Here is an 18,221-nt window from a genome sequence, read left to right as displayed (position 1 = left end):
GAGCACGGCAGAGTTGCGGGGGCAATCAGGGAGGCGGGACTCCAGCAGCACAGGGGGCCTGGCAGCACTCAGGAGTCCTGGGGCAATTGCCCCTTTTGCCCCAATGGTAGTCAGCCCTTTCACTGAGAAATCAAGTCCCAATACCTGCCAGCAGTCCTTGTACATTTGCACCAGGACTGAGTCAGCCACTTACATACAGTACCTGATATTTAACTCTTTCAGGCCGAGAAAGAAAAAAAGGAACACAGCATAGTTATTTGTGCGCTAAGCACTGTACATACCCATGTCTATCTCATCATGTTACATGCCACCTCGGGTATCCTTTAAGTGTAATGGAAAAAAAAACACCTGACATTCAAAATAAATTAATAAAAAAAAAATTCCTAAAAAAAAAAACAACACATTTTCTAATTGTCTGATGCTAAAAATCCTTGTGTAAAGTCAGCCATATACCATATAATTTTTTAATATTTTTTTAGATTAGAGAATTAAAATCATTTTTTTACAATTTATTGTAACTTTTGAAACATCTAACCAATATTTCACACCTGTGTGTTCAATTATGAAAAAGCATGATCTAAAACTCAAAAAGAATTGTTTGAGTCTATAAATCAAGAAAATGACAATCTATCCTACACCATTCAATATTCATAATAAAAAAAAAAAAGAAAGAAAAATCTGCCACTGCCAATCCTAAACGAATTTATAGAGGAAAAAAATAAAAAATGTGATCACATATCCTGTTTGAAAAACAAGTACAACTAATAATTTTTATCGAAAAACTGGAAAATTTAATATTTTCTATCACGCATGGCCAAATTTTTGTTTTTTCTAGGCACTTTGGAAAATCTTGATTGAAGTGCCTCCAGTGCAGAAGAGAAAGCGTTGGGGAAAGCACCTGTAAAGATGCCCATAGATCTAGCAATTTTGGCGGTCAATCGACCAATAGACATATCTTTCTCTGATCAAATCTGATTGGAGAACTGTTGGCTGCCATAAACCACAGGCCAATTCCTGAACAATTTCAACATAAAAACTTTTAGCAATTGGCCTTGTCCCTCGCCGATCCTGGCCGTTCTCCCTCTAATATACATTAGGATCCAGAGAGGTAAGTATCCTCCAGAGGTTTTTTTTCTTACCAATTTTCTTTAAATTGATATATTTCTTGTTTCCATGTGTTTTAATATGAAGGAAAATGAGCCAGGAAAGAAAGCACCAGTGGGGTTTGAATTATAAAATAACATATTTTTCTTATTAAATCTTTATGGCATTCATAACTAGGGGTGTGCCTGGTGGCGTGATTAGGGATGTGATAGGGCGTGGCTTAAACATCAGTTATTATTATCTCAAAAAGTTGGGAGGTACGTGTTACTGCAACTCTCTAAACATCAGTTGTATGGCATTGCTTTTGTTTTATTTGTTGATGTTTTTGTTCACTAAAGCTTGTTTGAGTAAAAAAAAAAAGTTAGGAGGTATGGTGTACCGTTATGTCTCACTGCTGCTGATTCTGCTGGCAGAGTCTGGGACCAGTCTGGAGGAGGCTCTGAACAAGGCTGTACACTGCAAAGTCTGCACAGTGCAGTACAGCATGGGTTGCACTCTGGCCAGGGCCGGCGGTACCATAGAGGCAAAGGGGGCAATTGCCCTAGGGCCCCAAAGCCTGTAGGGGCCCAGAAAGGTGTCTCCCCCAACTTAACTGTTCCTCCCTGGGCCCCTGCAGTGTCTTCTGCAGCTTAGCATCTCACCTGTCTCGGTGGATGCACACCTCTGTCAGTCTGCGGCTCCGTGCACTTCCATCTTCATCCACCACTGGCTGCATCTTATCTGTGACCTGTGGCATGGCATTACATAATAACATGCGACGGGCCACGGAGGAGAAGCGCCCCAGTAAGGATGAAGTGGGGAATGCATGGAGTCGTGGATGAACAGACTAGCGTGCACACCAGGACAGGTGAGAAACTGCTCTGCTAAAGTCTCTGCAGGGGCCCCAGGGAACATAGTTAAGTTGGGTGGTGGTCAGGGGGCAGGAGGGGCAGCCAGCTCAGGGGCCCTTGCATAAAATTTGGCTGCAACAAAGGGCCCCACATGATGCTTTCTGGTTTGGAGGCGTCTGTCAGGAGGACTTCCGGATTTATTTTGCATGGGGACCAGGGGTGTTGCTAGCCCCAAAGATCAGTGGCACGTGCCCCGGATCTATTCTGGGGTGCCCGGATGTCCCCCAGGCAGAGTCAGCTGTGATGACTCAATGGCGTGCATGCTGGAAGCTGTGGTGCATCAATCAGGGGTATGCTGGGTGCTGTGGTGCCTCTATGTGGGCATACTGGGTGCTGTGGTGCCATGCTGGGCACTGTGATGCCTTCATGGGGGCATGCAGGGAGCTGTGGTGCCTTAATGGGAGCCCTGTGGGAGCATGGGAAGGGGTCCACTAGAAGGTCAGGGAATGCTATGGGGGGACTGCCAGATAAACTGGCGGCAGGCCAGCCCACCCAGCAGAAAGCCAGACCGGCCAGCACAGAAGCCAGGTAACTCTGCCTAGTTATGTTTAAGTGACACTGCCTATTTATGTCATATGCTGCATGAGAGGGGGGGGCTTCATCCAACATTTTCCTGAGCAGACCTACTTAGACCGCATGTAAATTTGGCTCCACTCATGACCACACCCACATTCTGGTGCGAGGCCACACCCATTTACTGTCTGAAGTGCCCAAAAGTGCCCCGAATCTCATAGGATACTATCAACGCCCCTGATGGGTACTCTATTGTTACTAGAACCAGCCCTGACTCTGGCGGCTACACATATCTGACGTTGCACTTACAGTCACACACCGCTGCTGTGGAGAGGCCCAAAGGGGAGGAGATAGAGGGTTTTGCAGGGCTTGGCAGGCTGAGCTGCACCAACTGGCAACTACACGAAGGGGGGGAGAATGGCAGGTTAGCCTCAGCTGCTATCAGAGCCGTACTAAAGTGGCTACATACGGCTCCAGAGCCGCAGATCCTGGTTTATAATGTAAGCCACAGAAGTTACAGTTATAACCAATGGTACCTTCTATTCAAGAAAATGGTCTCATCGATGTGAGATCAGACTGAAAAATGAAGTACTGTACCTGCAATTATATTAAATGGGAGAGTTGGAAAATAGATTTAATTGGACTGAATGGTTCATTCTTTGACATTCACATGAATCTATTGCAACAGTATAAGAAGGTTTCACTTAACCACGTAACTGCCTATTCCCACACCCCAACACCATGTCTGCACTGAGGCACTCTGCACGTGGATAGACTGCCCTAGCTCAAGCTGACTCTTTTTGGGCGCTTTTGAGTGTTTCTTTGTGTTATAACTTATGCTACATTGTCTTTCTCTGCATCTGGTATAATGTTCTGTTCCTTTCTGACTGCTTGACTTGTCCTGTTATCTGTACCTATATCCTGTATCAGTACCCTGTACGTGCCAAGACCAATTCCGGGCACGACCCAGTCGTGCTTGGCGATAATAAAGATTCTGATTCTGATTCTGATTCTTAAAGAGAAACCGTAACCAAGAATTGACGTTCATCCCAATCAGTAACTGATGCCCCCTTTCCCATGAGAAATCTATTCCTTTTCTCAAACCGATCATCAGTATGGCTGATATTGTGGTGAAACCCCTCCCACAGTGTGATGTCAGCGCCTCACAGCTCTGAGGTCCTGACATCACACTGTGGGAGCCTTGTTGTATTGTGGGAAATAACAGCTGTTCCCAACTGCTAAAAAGGCAAGCAGCATCTCCTTCCAGTGACATCACCTGCCAGCAGTCAAAATGTCACCATGTGATAAATGTCTGAATGTAAATCAGGGAGAGGAAAGATTTTACAATAAGCAAACACTGACTAAATCATTTATACATAATTATTGTAAAAATTAAGCACTTTTTTATTACATTATTTTCACTGCCGTTCCTTTTTAAATAATCTGCGTGTGTGGCTATTGTAAGAAACATGCAATCCCTGACAAAATGTTCCCTTGTTGAAGCATTATTTATGCTTTTGTAGTAATACCATTCTTGCTACAGACTGATGTCGCCAAAAGAACTGATTAATAGAAGTGGAATGTGTCTATTTTCCCAGAATTCACAGTATTATCAGTCAGTTACAATTCACCTCAGTTTTTGGCACTGTTATGTGTACTTTGTGAATTGTTATTATTACTTAAAGTGGACCTGATTTCTTGCACATTTCTTGTGTATTTAGAGAGTTTAGCCTCTCTAATTCCCCCTCAACCCCCTCTCATAATTCCCCCTCATTATATTACAAGTTGTAATTTGATCTCTCTCCCCTGGGTCACCTGACTGCTACGGCAGATAAGGCAGATAAGCTCATTTGAAAGCACAGGATGTTAACATGTCTGCTTCCATGAAAGCAGGAAGTAAAAACAGTGCAAATTTATTTCAGGATTTGTATTGTATCAGCTGCATGTAGCCATCCTGCCAGCATGGCTATTCAGTACTTGTGCAAAGTGTATTCTCTGTGTAATAATATTGCTGGGATTTGTAGTCCTATGAAATTCTGCTCTGAAACAATTGCATAGTTTTCTGTTTAAAGTTTTCCCTCCTACATCTAGGTGGAGAATTCCTCTCACCAATAGGAGTGTAGCTTTTATACTGTGGAGATTTTGTAGCCAGTCAAAGAAAGTCTAAGCGCAGAGAACAGAGAATTTGCTAGAAACTGCAGTGAGCTTGGAGCAGAGAGAACTGGGTGGAAGCGTGGAACTAGAGGAGGCTGGAGAGGGGTCTCAGGGATTACATGGTGTCCCACACGCAGAACTGAGCTGTCTGGAGGTGAAATTCTTTATCCACAGTGGCCTCAATTCACTAAGATTTATCAAACACTTTATCAAACGTTTGATAATTTACCTCATGCGTAAAATCTAATTTTGAATTCACTAAAGTGTTAAATATTTATCAAATGTTTTATTGATAAAACGTTCAATAAATATATAACATAATATAACACCTTAGTGAATTCAAAATTCGTTTTTACCCATGAGGTAAATTATCAAACGTTTGATAAAGTGTTTGATAAAGCTTAGTGAATTGAGGCCAGTGTCCTGTGACTGCATCCTTTCTGAAGGAGTGTGTCAGACTACTTCATATGGCTGCTTCATTCTGCCTCATCTTAAAGCGGCACTACAGCGAAAACCTGTAAAATTTAAAATATGTGCAAACATATATAAATAAGAAGTACATTTTTTTCCACAGTAAAATGAGCCATAAATTACTTTTCTCCTATAATGCTGTCACTTTACAGTAGGTAGTAGAAATCTGACAGAAGTGACAGGTTTTGGACTAGTCCATCTCTTCATAGGGGATTCTCAGCAAGGCTTTTATTCTTTATAAAGATATTCCCTAAAAATGATTTAAACAATGATGCTGGCCATCTTCCCTGCTCCCTACACAGTTTTTTGGCAGTTGAACAGAGCAACTGCCATTTACTAAGTGCTTTTGAAAATAAATATATCCCTGAGAATCCCCTATAATGAGATGGACTACTCCAAAACCTGTCACTTCTGTCAGATTTCTACTACCTACTGTAAGTGACAGCAACATAGCAGAAAAGTAATTTATGGCTCATTTTACTCTGGGAAAAATGTACTTCTTATTTGTATATGTTTGCACATATTTAAAATGTACAGTTTTTCGCTGTAGTGCCTCTTTTGAGGAACTGTAAGCAAGCTACTTTATTATTACAGTGACCAGCTGATAGTGAATCCAGTTTGTTGATAAGTTTTTTCATCTGCCTGCAGATTCACAAGGCCAGCTTTCAGTGAGAGATTTGCTGTGGATTGCAACTTTCACCTAATCTGGCCTCCCAGGGTCTTATGCAATGCAGTTTGTAGTAGGGACTATAGACAGAAATGGTCTTATTGGCCTAACAATCTGCGCTGGGGTGTCTAGCCCTATCAGAAGAGGCTCATTCAAACATATCTAATAATTCAGCATGTGTCATCTTCTTGCTGCTGGTTTCCCGAGGGAGGCTCCTTTTGGATTACAAATACTGTTTTATATATGAGCTCCAACTGCTGGCCTACTACTTAGATTAACATTGGCCAATGTTTGGGGAAATTAGCTTAAAGAGGAACTCCAGTGAAAATTATGTAATAAAAAAAGTGCTTCATTTTTACAATAATTATGTATAAATGATTTAGTCAGTGTTTTTTCATTGTAAAAGCTTTCCTCTCCTTGATTTACATTCTGACATTTATCACATGGTGACATTTTACTGCTGGCAGGTGATGTAAGTGAAAGTACCTGCTGCTTGCTTTTTTTGGCAGTTGGAAACAGCTGTAAACAGCTATTTCCCACAATGCAATGAGGTTCACAGACAGGAAACTGCCAGGAAAATGGTCCTCACAGTCTCCTGTGGGAGGGGCTTCACCACAATATCAGCCATGCAGGGCCCCCTGATGATCCATTTGTGAAAAGGAATAGATTTCCCATGGGAAAGTGGGTATCAGCTACTGATTGGGATGAAGTTCAATTCTTGGTCACGGTTTCTCTTTAAAGGGAACCTGAAGTGAGTAAAAATATTTAAAATAAACACATGACGTAGCTGCAAATGAATATTACATACTTACCTCACCGTCAGTTCCCCTCAGAAGCTCACCATTTTCTTCTTACAGTGATCACTTCCAGTTCTGACAATATTTTGCCAGAACTGAAATGTAACTGTCAGTTATATATCAGCAGCTGTCAGTTATGCTGGGCATACACGGGTCGATAATTCTTATCAATCGAGCCGCTGATGGCTTGATTGATAATTTCCGACATGTCCGATCACCGCGTGGATCCATTCCCTGCTCGATACCCGCGGGCGGACAATAGCGGAAATGGAGCGGAAGATAAGGAAGCACCCGCGGGGACGAGCAGGAATCGATCCGGGCGGCCGAGCGGGGACACGGCAGGAATCGATCCATCGGCTAATCGAGCCACCGGATCTAACCGTGTATTCCCAGCGTTACAACTGAATGTGGAAGATAATGTCCATGTTTCCCTATGGCTCAAGTGGGCAATATTAGTTTAACAGTGTGCTGACCAGGAAGCTGTTATGGGATAATGGCCATTTTTAAAATGGAGGACGGAGAATTTCATTGATTATAGTGGACAAATGGGACGCAGGAGAGGAGAAAGAGATTGAGGAGTAGACTATAGGGGAGGTAGTATGACCTGTGTATGGATATTTTGATTTTTTTATTTTCAGTTCAGATTCTCTTTAAATGATTATCTGCGTTTAATTATAGCAGACTGTTTATACATTTGTCATTTAAAGTACACTTAATGATTTACTGTGATTTCTGAGATAGACATCACTGGATTTTCTGGTGCTTCCTTGGGCCAAAGGGACTTTGGAGGTGTCATTCTCTATTGCATTCCTTTGCAAGCAACTGTTGGTATTCCTGCGCAGTACACTCCGGACAATGTGGACTTGATTGACAGCGGGGTTCGCACATGCGCAGTAGATGACGTCTTGGCAAGGTTGACCATTGCAGCGTCAGGGACCCGGGCCGGCGGCTATGAGCCGAGCTGCGGCGTGGGACATTTCGGCTGCAAGGGGCTGGAAGAAGCCCTGGGTAAGTAGATGGGTTTTTTTAATTTGCTTGGATATTCCCTTTAACAGTGGCAGTGAAGCATACTTTTCACTGACTGCATGCTTCACTGTATGCATTACTCGCATAAAGTGCAATGTGACTTTTCCTATCTATTGCATTGTTACAGTGAACCCAACACAGCTCCTACTGAGTACCCAGCCTTAGCTGTAGCAGTGCTCGGTAAATTCAGTGTATCGATTGCATCACTGTGTCACAAGTGTGTTTTTCTTAGAGAACTGAGCCGTGTCATGGAGAGAAGTGAGGGTGGAGTGGAAACTATTTAACATTTTGATAGCTGGCAGGGAATGGATCCTCAGACCTTACCAATGCAGGCTCACCTGTTAGATCAGAGGCTGCTGAGGTATGTGTTTGTTCAGAAAAGGGCAGACAAGATACGCAGTGTTGGTAGCAAAGTTCACCAATCAGCAACACCTATGGCTGCAATACGTAAAGAAAGCCAACCACATCTCCCACCGCCCTGAGCCTCTGACGCTTGCAGTGATAGACAACAACAGCCTGTGAGGTCAAGGGATCGTTGGGAAGGGATCGTGATGACTGCTGTAATAAACATGAAGTAGTAAAGTCCTCATATAAGAAGAGTAGTGGCTGGAAAGTGTAATGGTTAAGGGCTCTGCCTCTGACACAGGAGATCTGGGTTCAAATCTTGGCTCTGCCTGTTCAGTAAGCCAGCATCTATTCAGTAGGAGACCTTGGGCAAGACTCCCTAACACTGCTACTGCCTATAGAGCGCGTCCTAGTAGCTGCAGCTCTGGCGCTTTGAGTCCGCCAGGAGAAAAGATATGAATGTTGTTTGTTTGATAAGAAAACAACTATTTTAAAATATGACTGACCTCTCCAAGCAAAAAAAAATGTTTTCAAGATTATTCTTATAAAAAGCACATCTTTATTCCATGAAATCTCTATGGTTTGGTTCTACTCACAAGTGTAAAGAGTTGTAGTGGAGCTGCTTGTGAGCAGTTTTCCTGTTAGGCTCGGTTCACATTAGGCTGTTTTCAGCCTACGTTCTGCTCCGATGAGCGGAACGCAGCAGCCGCAGCAATGCTTTCCCTATGGGAAAGTTCACATTGCTACGTTCCGCTCCGTTCTGTTCCCTGCTTTCCGCTCATCGGAGCGGACGTTCCCGACATGTCGGGACCTTGCGTTCCCGCTACACTCACGGAGCGGAACGCAAGCATACGGGTTGATGCGTCCTAATGTGAACCCGGCTTTAGTCCATAGAGTAGACCATTATTGACACCTCGGCCAAAAATCTAGCTTGTGTAAAAGGTGTTGGATGTCTATTAATAGCGATGTCCGACCACAGCATGAGTTCCAGTGCTCAACCATCCTGCTAGAAGCTGCTCTGTAGTGCAATGTGAAGTCATGCTTCCTCGCCTCTCCATAGCAACATAACCGGTCACAAGATAGTAGCCCTGTGATGTGTCTGTACAGAACTCGAGCCCAAAACGTTGCCCAAAGGATCAAGTCCTGATCCCTGCAGGAAAGGCCGGATTTATAGTTCTTGTGCCCCTAGGCCGAGTATGTTGTTTTTCCTCTTTCATGTGCTGCAGTGCCCCGCCCCTTACATGGGCAGCATGGGTCTTGCAGCCTTGCTGCACTGGGTCCCAGCCAGGTCAACATCTGCAAGGAGTTTTTATGTTCTCCCCTTGTCTGTGTGGGTTTCCTCTGGGCACTCCGGTTTCCTCCCATATCCCAAAAACATACAGATAATTGAATTGGCTTCCCCCTAATTTGGCCCTAGACTACATTACATGATACATACATAGACATAGGACTATGGTAGGGACTAGATTGTGAGCCCCTCTGAGGGACAGTTAGTGACAAGACAATATACTCTGTACAGAGCGGCGTAATATGTTGGCACTATACACTATATAAAGTAAATACCTAAATAAATAAATACATGTGCAGTCCCTCTTCCATGTGTATCATCTATGTACAGCAACCCTTCTCCTTCATGAACCACTCCCTTGGGCATCAGTTTCCCTTTTTCATGTTTTGCTCCCCATATTCAGCCTCCACTTTCATGTGCAGTTGCCTCCTTCGGCTAACAGTAAAAAAGGGCGCAGGTGGCTAGTGGACAAATCGGGCGCTGCCATTCACTCCCATAATAATTATCGTTTACTGGGCGCCGAACAGGAAAAAAGGGCGCCCGAGAATAATAACGTTTTCCAAGGGCGCCCAAAGATTTTTCATGTTTTATAACTGCTTGTGATGATTTACGTTTCCTATTTCACTAAATCATTATTTTAAAAGTTATCCCTTAGTGTTTGTAAAACATTATTATTCACGAAACAAGGCGATCAGTACGTAACGTAAATTGTAATATATTTTATTCCTTACTGTTTTTAAAACATTATTCTAAACACAATACAGTGATCACTAAGGAGGGTCTTAGGTTTAGGCACCATCAGGGGGTCTTAGGTTTAGGCACCAACAGGGGGGTCTTAGGTTTAGGCACCAACAGGGGGGTCTTAGGTTTAGGCCCCAACAGGGGGGTCTAGGGGTTAAGGGTAGGTACAGGGAGGGTTACTTAGTAATTTTTTTTTAAACGTTATTATACGTTTCACTATTTAAACGGAAGATTAACGTTTTTACAATTGCAGATTTCATGCACATTATTTAATGATTTATAACTTTATAAAACATTAATTTTAAACGAAATACAGTACAATTCATTTTTAAACGTTATCCATACTTATCGTTTAAAACCCCGCGCCCTTTTTTCCCAGCGCCCCTTTTTATCGTACGCTATTGTTTCCATCTTTACTGTTCATCTGCCAAAGGTGACATCACTTCTACCAAAAATTTTAAATTTTAACTGCAGCTCAGTGTTTTTCCTAGCTACTGCCACAGCTTAGTGTCTGTCCCACAGCAAACAGCACCTAAACAACACTTTCATCCCTCTTTAAGGGAAGAGGGGGGATTCAATTACCTACTGGTCATAGTGTCCTTATCTTATCCAAAATAGAATTATTTGCATGCTGAGTTAAGCTTGTTACTGTAGCTAGAAAAAAAAAAGAAAATTTCCCACAATCCTGCTGACACTGCACAGTTCCTGCAGTTGCGCAAAGGCATTCAGACCAAGTAAAAATAAAAATGAGGGGGGGGGAGGGGCATATAAGGAACTATCTTTTTTTAACCATTTTTTGTTTTTTCTATGTTAGAAACTTCTTTAAAGGACCACTCCTGCAAAAAAAGTAAGCAGTTAAAATCTGACAGAGCCAACAGGTTTTGGACTAGACCATCTCCTCATGGGGGGTTCTCAGGGTTTTCTATGTTTTCAAAACCATTTTCTGAACATCAGTTTAACTGCCATAATAGCAATATGCCAGCCAGCCTCCATACACTCATACTCACACTATTTTGGTAGTAAGACTTAGCAAAAGCCTTTCAGAAAATGCTTTTGAAAACAAAAAAAAATCTCCCATGAGGCGATAGACTAGTCCAAAGCCGGTTCTGTCAGATTTCAACTGCTTCATTTTTTAAACAGCATTACAGAGAAACAGAGACTAGGAAGGACCCTCTTATCATCTGCCGATGCACATCTCCCAGCATGCATCTTGGCAGGCACTAATTTCTAGGTATAATCACATGACCAGGAGTTCAATCATAAGTTTTTAGCTTTTTTTTTTCACAACAAAAGATAAAGATCAAAAAGATGAGTGACAACCAGAGCTGGGACAAGGTCCTCCTGCACCCAAGGCTGAGACACCAAAGTGCGCCCCTCCATCCCTTTCACCCCAGCCTTACACACTGATTGCTGTTAGACTAAGAGGCGCCCCCCGGGCCCCCAACCCCTCTTACACCTTAATCTCTACTTATCTGGCTTGCAGTCACTGCCATATATCCCCTTTTCTTATTTCTCTCTGCTTCAAACACAATAGGAAAATGATAGCTGAGTGAGTTGTGTGCCCCCTCCTACACTGCGCCCTGAGGCTGGAGCCTCTCTCGCCTCAGCCTCCTCCCGGCCCTGGTGACAACTTAGCCTTCTGCCTAGCTTTAGGTTTGCATAAAAAAAGCAACATTCTGTATATTGTTTTCACTAGATTACAGCCATGTTTCTTTCCCTTCAGAGATATCAGTTCCTACGCAGGATGCCAGGGCGAAGGAGCCGCAGACCTGAGTGAAAGTAATGGATTGGAGCTGTCGGCCCTTGGCTGATTAATGATGATTTTGTCTCTGATTTTTGTTTTATGAGAGCAAACACGAGAGAACGTTCTGCAATTATTTCCCAATTGGCATCCTCCAACAATGAGCGCACACATCACAGGCCTCTATATTGCCCCATATAGGACAGTGCTGGCTCCAGGCCCGGCCTGCTCTCAAGATCAGTGTAAACAGTGTAAGCCACTGGGACTCTGCTCCTTTCTTTACTTACACTGGAATGCCTGAGCTGAAAGGAGCCCATATTAAAGCTCCTCTCTCTCCAGCAGTCTAGCAGAAGCCAAATTTCCTGGTTCTCCTTTTCTTCTTCTTCTTCACCTTATCAGAGTTAGCAAACTCCATTTAGAGACCTGTGACATCATCTCTGCCTAATACATGGAGATTTGGGTCAATATTGACTCGGGTGGAGATAGTGACGCTGTCCCCAGCTTTCTTCTCAGATCAGGCCAGAGCTCGGCGCCAGGGTCCTTTTACAGATTGGAGGAAACTTTCTCAACCTTGCTGAAGATGCTTCACCAATAGACGTTTGATGTTGTTTGAGTAAAGTGCAATTATAGGATTAGTTGTCCAAACTGCATTATTTCATGGCTGGTCGGTCTCAGCAGAGATTGACCTGTGTCTGCAGAAGAACGTACATATGCACAATCTCCCCTAGCCTCATACACACAGTACAATTTTCCATCAGACGACGGGTGATCTAATAAGAAGCTGCCTCATGTCTAGACGTCCAAATTGTTCCTGATTGATAATGCGATCGATTTTGTGTTGATAACTACCCAAAATTGATCACGTTATAGATCCGAATCCGATTGATCGGTTGGAAATTATCTGGTCCATCTGACACACAATTGTACCATGTGTAGGTAAAGGACAGGTCAGAAGAAAAGAAAAAAACACGATCTTCTTACCTGGGGCTTCCTCCAGCCCTTGGCAGCCGATATGTTGCAGAGGAGGTCGGCATCTTCTGCACTCCCGCAAGCATGCGGCCTCGCGCTCGCACAGATGTCTCGGCGCAGAAGATGTCGAACTGGCGAGGTCAGCGTCTGCAACATAGGTAACCTTGGGACAACGGAGCTACGACGAGGGATATATTAGCTGCCAGGGCAAAAGTAGTACAGAGGCGCCAACAGGGTAAAAACAATATTTCTTTAAAATGGATAAAATGAAGTAGGTAGCGGTGGACTTACCCCTCCAAAACAGACACAAAAAATTTGCTGTTTTAAGCAAAAATCTGTTTATTTACATACTCCAAACAAGGTGCAACGCGTTTCGTGGGTATATCCCACTTCCTCAGGCAATAAATAGGAGCATATCACCAATGCGGTCCTGTACATAGCCTGGTGCCTCTGTCTGCTATGTATGGGACCGCATTGGTGATATGCTCCTATTTATTGCCTGAGGAAGTGGGATATACCCGTGAAACGCATTGCACCTTGTTTGGAGTATGTAAATAAACTGATTTTTGCTTAAAACAGCCATGTTTTGTGTGTCTGTTTTGGAGGGGTAAGTCCACCACTACCTACTTCATTTTATCCATTTCAAAAGAAATATTGTTTTTACCTTGTTGGCGTCTCTGTACTACTTTTGCAGTTGTTTCCAACCCTGGTGGAGGGGAATAAATCCTTTTTCTTGATCTACAGAGAGCGACTTCTTAATCCTGAGTGGGGACAGGTCTAATCTCCTCACCTGCTTTCATAGTGGTTACCTGGACGGTAACCCTTGTTTGTGAGTATAACCTACCTATACTTACCTTCCATACCCAATTTACAGTACATATTACACTATACTAGGCTCTCAACGCCTTCCCTTATATTTTGACATTAGCTGCCAGGGGTTGGAGGAAGCCATGGGTAAGTAGATCTTTTTTTTTCTCGGATAACGCCCACTAGGGCAGCATTTAACCGCAGGAAAGTCGCTCGGGGAAACGCTACTGATGTGGCCAATGACTTGCCGTCCAGATCGCGTGTAGTTGAGAATCTGCACAGCAAGCTACAGATTTCTGCACCTGAATCCCTAGCAATGCATGACAGTGAAGCAATCTGAATGCGTGCTCGCATCACTTCCTGCAAGGTGCATGCCGGCGAGTGGAAGCCAGGCCTTCATTTTTGTGTTTCCCATCAGGATTAGGAAAATCAAAGGAAGGGTCCACAAACAGTCTTAGTTCAGGAACGATATAGTGCTTTTATTGACCAACACACACATGTACAGGCATCAAACCGTCACAGCCGACGATCCTCTCACAGCCACAAAGGTCCCCTTTGTCAAGGCATAGGCAGACAAAAAACAAGTTTTTGTCTGCCTATTCCATGACAAAGGGGACCTTTGTGGCCCTGAAACAATCAGCTGTGACGGTTTGATGTCTGTACATGTGTGTTGGAACAATAAAACCACTATATCATTCCTGAACTAAGACTGTGTGCAGACCCTTCCATTGATTTTCCTGATACTACTGCTACTGGGCAGGGCAGTTTCTAGGCTAAATTGCACCCAGAGCAAGGGTGTAAAAATTGCAACCCCCACCCAGGGACGTAATTAGGAATTGCTGGGCCCCCCTGCAGAAATTCTGAGCGGGCCCCCCCTCCCCCGGGCTGCTCAGGGCCATTTTTGAGGGCTGGAGGGGTCGCAGCATGAGGGGAGAGCTTGGTAGCATGTCGGTGGGGGTCTCCCTTCTGCACGCCCAAAGTGAGGGAGGGGGGGACCGTTCCCCCCTCCCCGCCGACGTGCTACCAAGCTCTCCCCTCATGCTACGACCTTTCCAGCCCCCCAAAACAGCCCTGAGCGGGCCCCAGAGAGCCGGGGCTGCATCCCCTATTGTTACTCCCATGCCCCCACTCCCATGGACTCGCAAACTTTACTCTTTAGGGACAGTCACACAGCCACATGTCACAAGTAGATCTGGCTACTTAGTGACCAGCCTCTCATCCAGGAGGAAGCAGGGACCAGGAAAACACACAAGCGAAGAGAGCCCAGAAAGACGACTCCTCCATGGGCGCCGCGCACTGACAGCCTGCAGTACCGCTACAGGACATCGGGTGACATCAGGCGGTGGTGAGGTGAGGTGACATGATGATAGCTTGACGTCTGACTATTTTTTATGCAAAATTTTTAATAAAAATTCTCTTTTTAAAAAAAAACTTGACGTCTGACGTAGGCAGAAGGAGTCAAGGAAGGTGATCGCGCTGGTAATCTTTTCCATTTGGCTGCACTGCACGTCACCAGCTCCTTAGCGATTATGTCCTTCTGTCTGCGCCTCCCTTCTTCTACTTGCCGGTCTGCGCCCAGGGTGGTTGCCAGTGGCGTAGCTAAGGAGTTGTGGGCCCCGATGCAAGTTTTACTGTGGGGCCCCCCAAGCACTCTATATATAACAATGGATACGGCGCACCAAAACCTGCCCATGGCAACTACAGTGTCAGAGGTGCAAGAAGGGAATGGGGAGCAGTTTGTTAATGATTACCACTATTCAAAGTATCTATCGAAGTGATTATTATGAGCACAGGACCAATACAGAGCTAATACTGTAGTTGAGGGAGGGTCCTTCTGGGCCCCTCTGACCCAAGGGCCCCGCTGCTGTCACAACCTCTGCAACCCCTATTGCTACGCCCCTGGCGTTTGCCCTGCCTGCACTGCCCAAGAAATGGCCCTGCTACTGGGATCCAGCACCAACATCCACTTCACATAGGTGTGCAGCTCTTATGATTGGATGTCCCATCAATACTTCCTATAGCACTGCAGGACCACAATGCTGCACAGCAATCCCTCTTTGTAATTTACAGCTCCCACGGGCAGCAGCTTCCCTCTTACATGTGTTGCTTTCCACTTGCACCCTCCCTATTCCATTCTCAGACCTTTTTTTTATGTTTTACATGCAGCAACCTCTTTTCTATTATCACCCACTGAAAAGGAAATCTCAATCGACAAGAACACGGATGTTGCTGTCTTTACACATTTTGCCCCTCCTCCCTCTCCCCTTGATTAGTGAGGGATAAGTAGTGTCAGCTAGGGGGGATGAGTCATGACTCATGACAGCTAGAGGGAGATGAGTAGTGTCAGCTAGCAGGAGGAAAGTAATGATCGCTAGTGGGGGGATGAGTACTGTCCGCTAGGGAGGACGAGTAGTGTCAGCTAGTGGGAGGAGAGTAGTGTCAGCTAGTGGGAGGAGAGTAGTGTCAGCTAGTGGGAGGAGAGTAGTGTCAGCTAGTGGGAGGAGAGTAGTGTTTTACACAGACTCTCCTTGCTTGAATATTTGTTTTGTGTATCAGATGCAGATCTATTTGTCCATTTTTTGTGTAAACTTGTTTTGGCTATAAACTTTGTATCTGCCATTAGTGTATATGCAGTTCATTATGTAATACGATCATATACTGTATGCTGTTAGACATTTGTTCGATTTCATGTCTTTTACATTTTTTCAATACAAATTTGCAATTTTGAAGCTTGGTGTGCGGGTTATTGATTTTATTATACATGTATATCTAGGACTGATGTCCTTCTGACCAACCCAGCACCCACGTAGATTAGGGCCCGTTCACACTGCACGCGTTTCCAGCCGCGTTTTGGAAACGCGTGCAGGTGGCCGACACGCAGGACATCAGACATTGCATAGAGTGCAATGTCTGATGTTCACACTGCATGCGTTCCGGACCTGTGCGGTCCGGGAACGCATGCTGCATGCAGATTTTACAAAAACGCGCGGCTGTCCCATTCACTTTTCAGTGATGGGATCAGCCACGCAACGCATACGAACGCGGATGGCGTGCGTTCGTACGCGTTGCGGTCCGCATGCGTGGCCGTCCGCATTTTGCAGTCTGAACGGGCCCTAACTCTGCATTTTTTCTATTATGCATAGAGTTGCATCAGGTGAGCAGGCCTTTTCCTAATCTACTATTCTTCTCTAACTACCTTATGTTTGAGTTATTGGATTGCAGGTAAATGACTTCTGCAATCATCTCACTAACATTAGCCATTGTGGAGAGATAATAGAAGCACTTAAACCAAAGCCAAGTAAGTTCAGTCTGTAAATACACCTCTGAATCAAAAATAAAAGACTTCACACCGATGTTGTGTTGTGATTTTGCACCAAGGTATTTTGGCAAAGGATCTGTCCCTGACAGTGTACGCGGGTGCGCCATTTGTTTTGAATGGGCTCTCAAAGGGAGCCAATCAAAATGTAACTTGGTGCTGACAATTCAAATACCTAAGACATAGTGTCATAGTCTCACAGCCTCGTTGTATTTTAGGTCAGTTTTTGGGAGGGACCGATTAACTTTTATCGGTAGGTATTTTGGCTGTGACAGGAAACTGAAGTGCCCAGATAGATTAAAACCACACAAACACAGCGAGAACATACAAATTCCATCAAGATAGCGTCCCGGCCCAGATTAGGACCCCTGATCCTAGTGCTAACCTATTTCCTATGCCACCACGCCCAGGTTCCTATCCCGACTATACTTGGAGGTTGTATGTTTTGTCCATGTTTGTGTAGGTTACCCCAGGGATTCCTCAGGGTGTCCCAGTTTTCTCCTGTGTTCCAAAATATTCTAGTAGGTTAGTTGGCATCAACCACAATTGATTCTATAAAAAAAAATAACTTTTAAAGAATTTCACAATTGAAATAGTACCTACAAGTTGGTGAAAAAGTACTATCAAAATTATTTTGAGTATTTTCTTGCTTACTGGGGGTTTATAACAGAATCAGAATCTGAATTAATTTATTTTCGCCAAGTAAGTTTGCACCTACAAGGAATTTGTCTTGGCAGTTGCTTAACAAGCACAAACAAAAACAATACAAGGACAGACAGTGTGTATGTTACAGGTCAAGAACATTATGCAAGTATAGTGGCAGTAAGCAATGTGAGAATTGTTCATTTTCAGATCTGTGCTGATTACTTTCAAGTCCTAGCAGCTCTAACGTGGTTCAGCATTAAGTATGGCTACCGCTTGAGAAAAAAAGCTGTTCCTGTGTCTAGAGGTTTTGGTAGCGATTGACCGGATTCTTACTCCTGAAGGCATGCGCTGGAAGATGGAGTGAGCTGGGTGAGAGGGGTCAGAGGCAATTTTGGTTGCTCTCTTTCTGCACCTGCTAGCGTAAAGATTCTGCAGGGAAGGTAAGCTACAGCCAATTATCCTTTCCGCTGATCGGATGATGCGCTGCAGCCTCCCCTTTTCTAATGCTGAGCAGGAGCGAACCATACAGTCATAGATGATGTTATGGTGGATTCGATGATTGCAGTGTAGAACTGCACCATTAGATTTTGGGGTAGGCCAAACTTTTTCAGCTGCGGTAGATGGTACATCCTCTGTTGCGCTTTCTTGACAATAGTGGCAGTGTTGTTGTCCCATTTTAGGTCGTTTGAGATCGTGGACCCAAGAAACTTGAATGACTCTACCTGGGTTATTGTGGATCCATTTATG

General features: G+C 44.3%; 1 long non-coding RNA gene across 2 annotated transcripts in view; it reads left to right on the top strand.

Annotated features, from left to right (window-relative positions):
* Window positions 1-18,221, top strand: part of LOC137528902 (uncharacterized) — a 165,225-nt gene that overhangs the window by 134,659 nt on the left and 12,345 nt on the right. For both annotated transcript variants that reach the window (XR_011023497.1, XR_011023498.1), the window contains one exon: window positions 16,736-16,811. This is a non-coding gene — a long non-coding RNA (uncharacterized lncRNA). The remainder of the gene's footprint in view (window positions 1-16,735; window positions 16,812-18,221) is intronic.

Source organism: Hyperolius riggenbachi, chromosome 8 (assembly GCF_040937935.1).
Source record: "Hyperolius riggenbachi isolate aHypRig1 chromosome 8, aHypRig1.pri, whole genome shotgun sequence".
Classification (NCBI taxonomy): domain Eukaryota; kingdom Metazoa; phylum Chordata; class Amphibia; order Anura; family Hyperoliidae; genus Hyperolius; species Hyperolius riggenbachi.
This window is presented reverse-complemented; position numbering and strand designations above follow the sequence as displayed.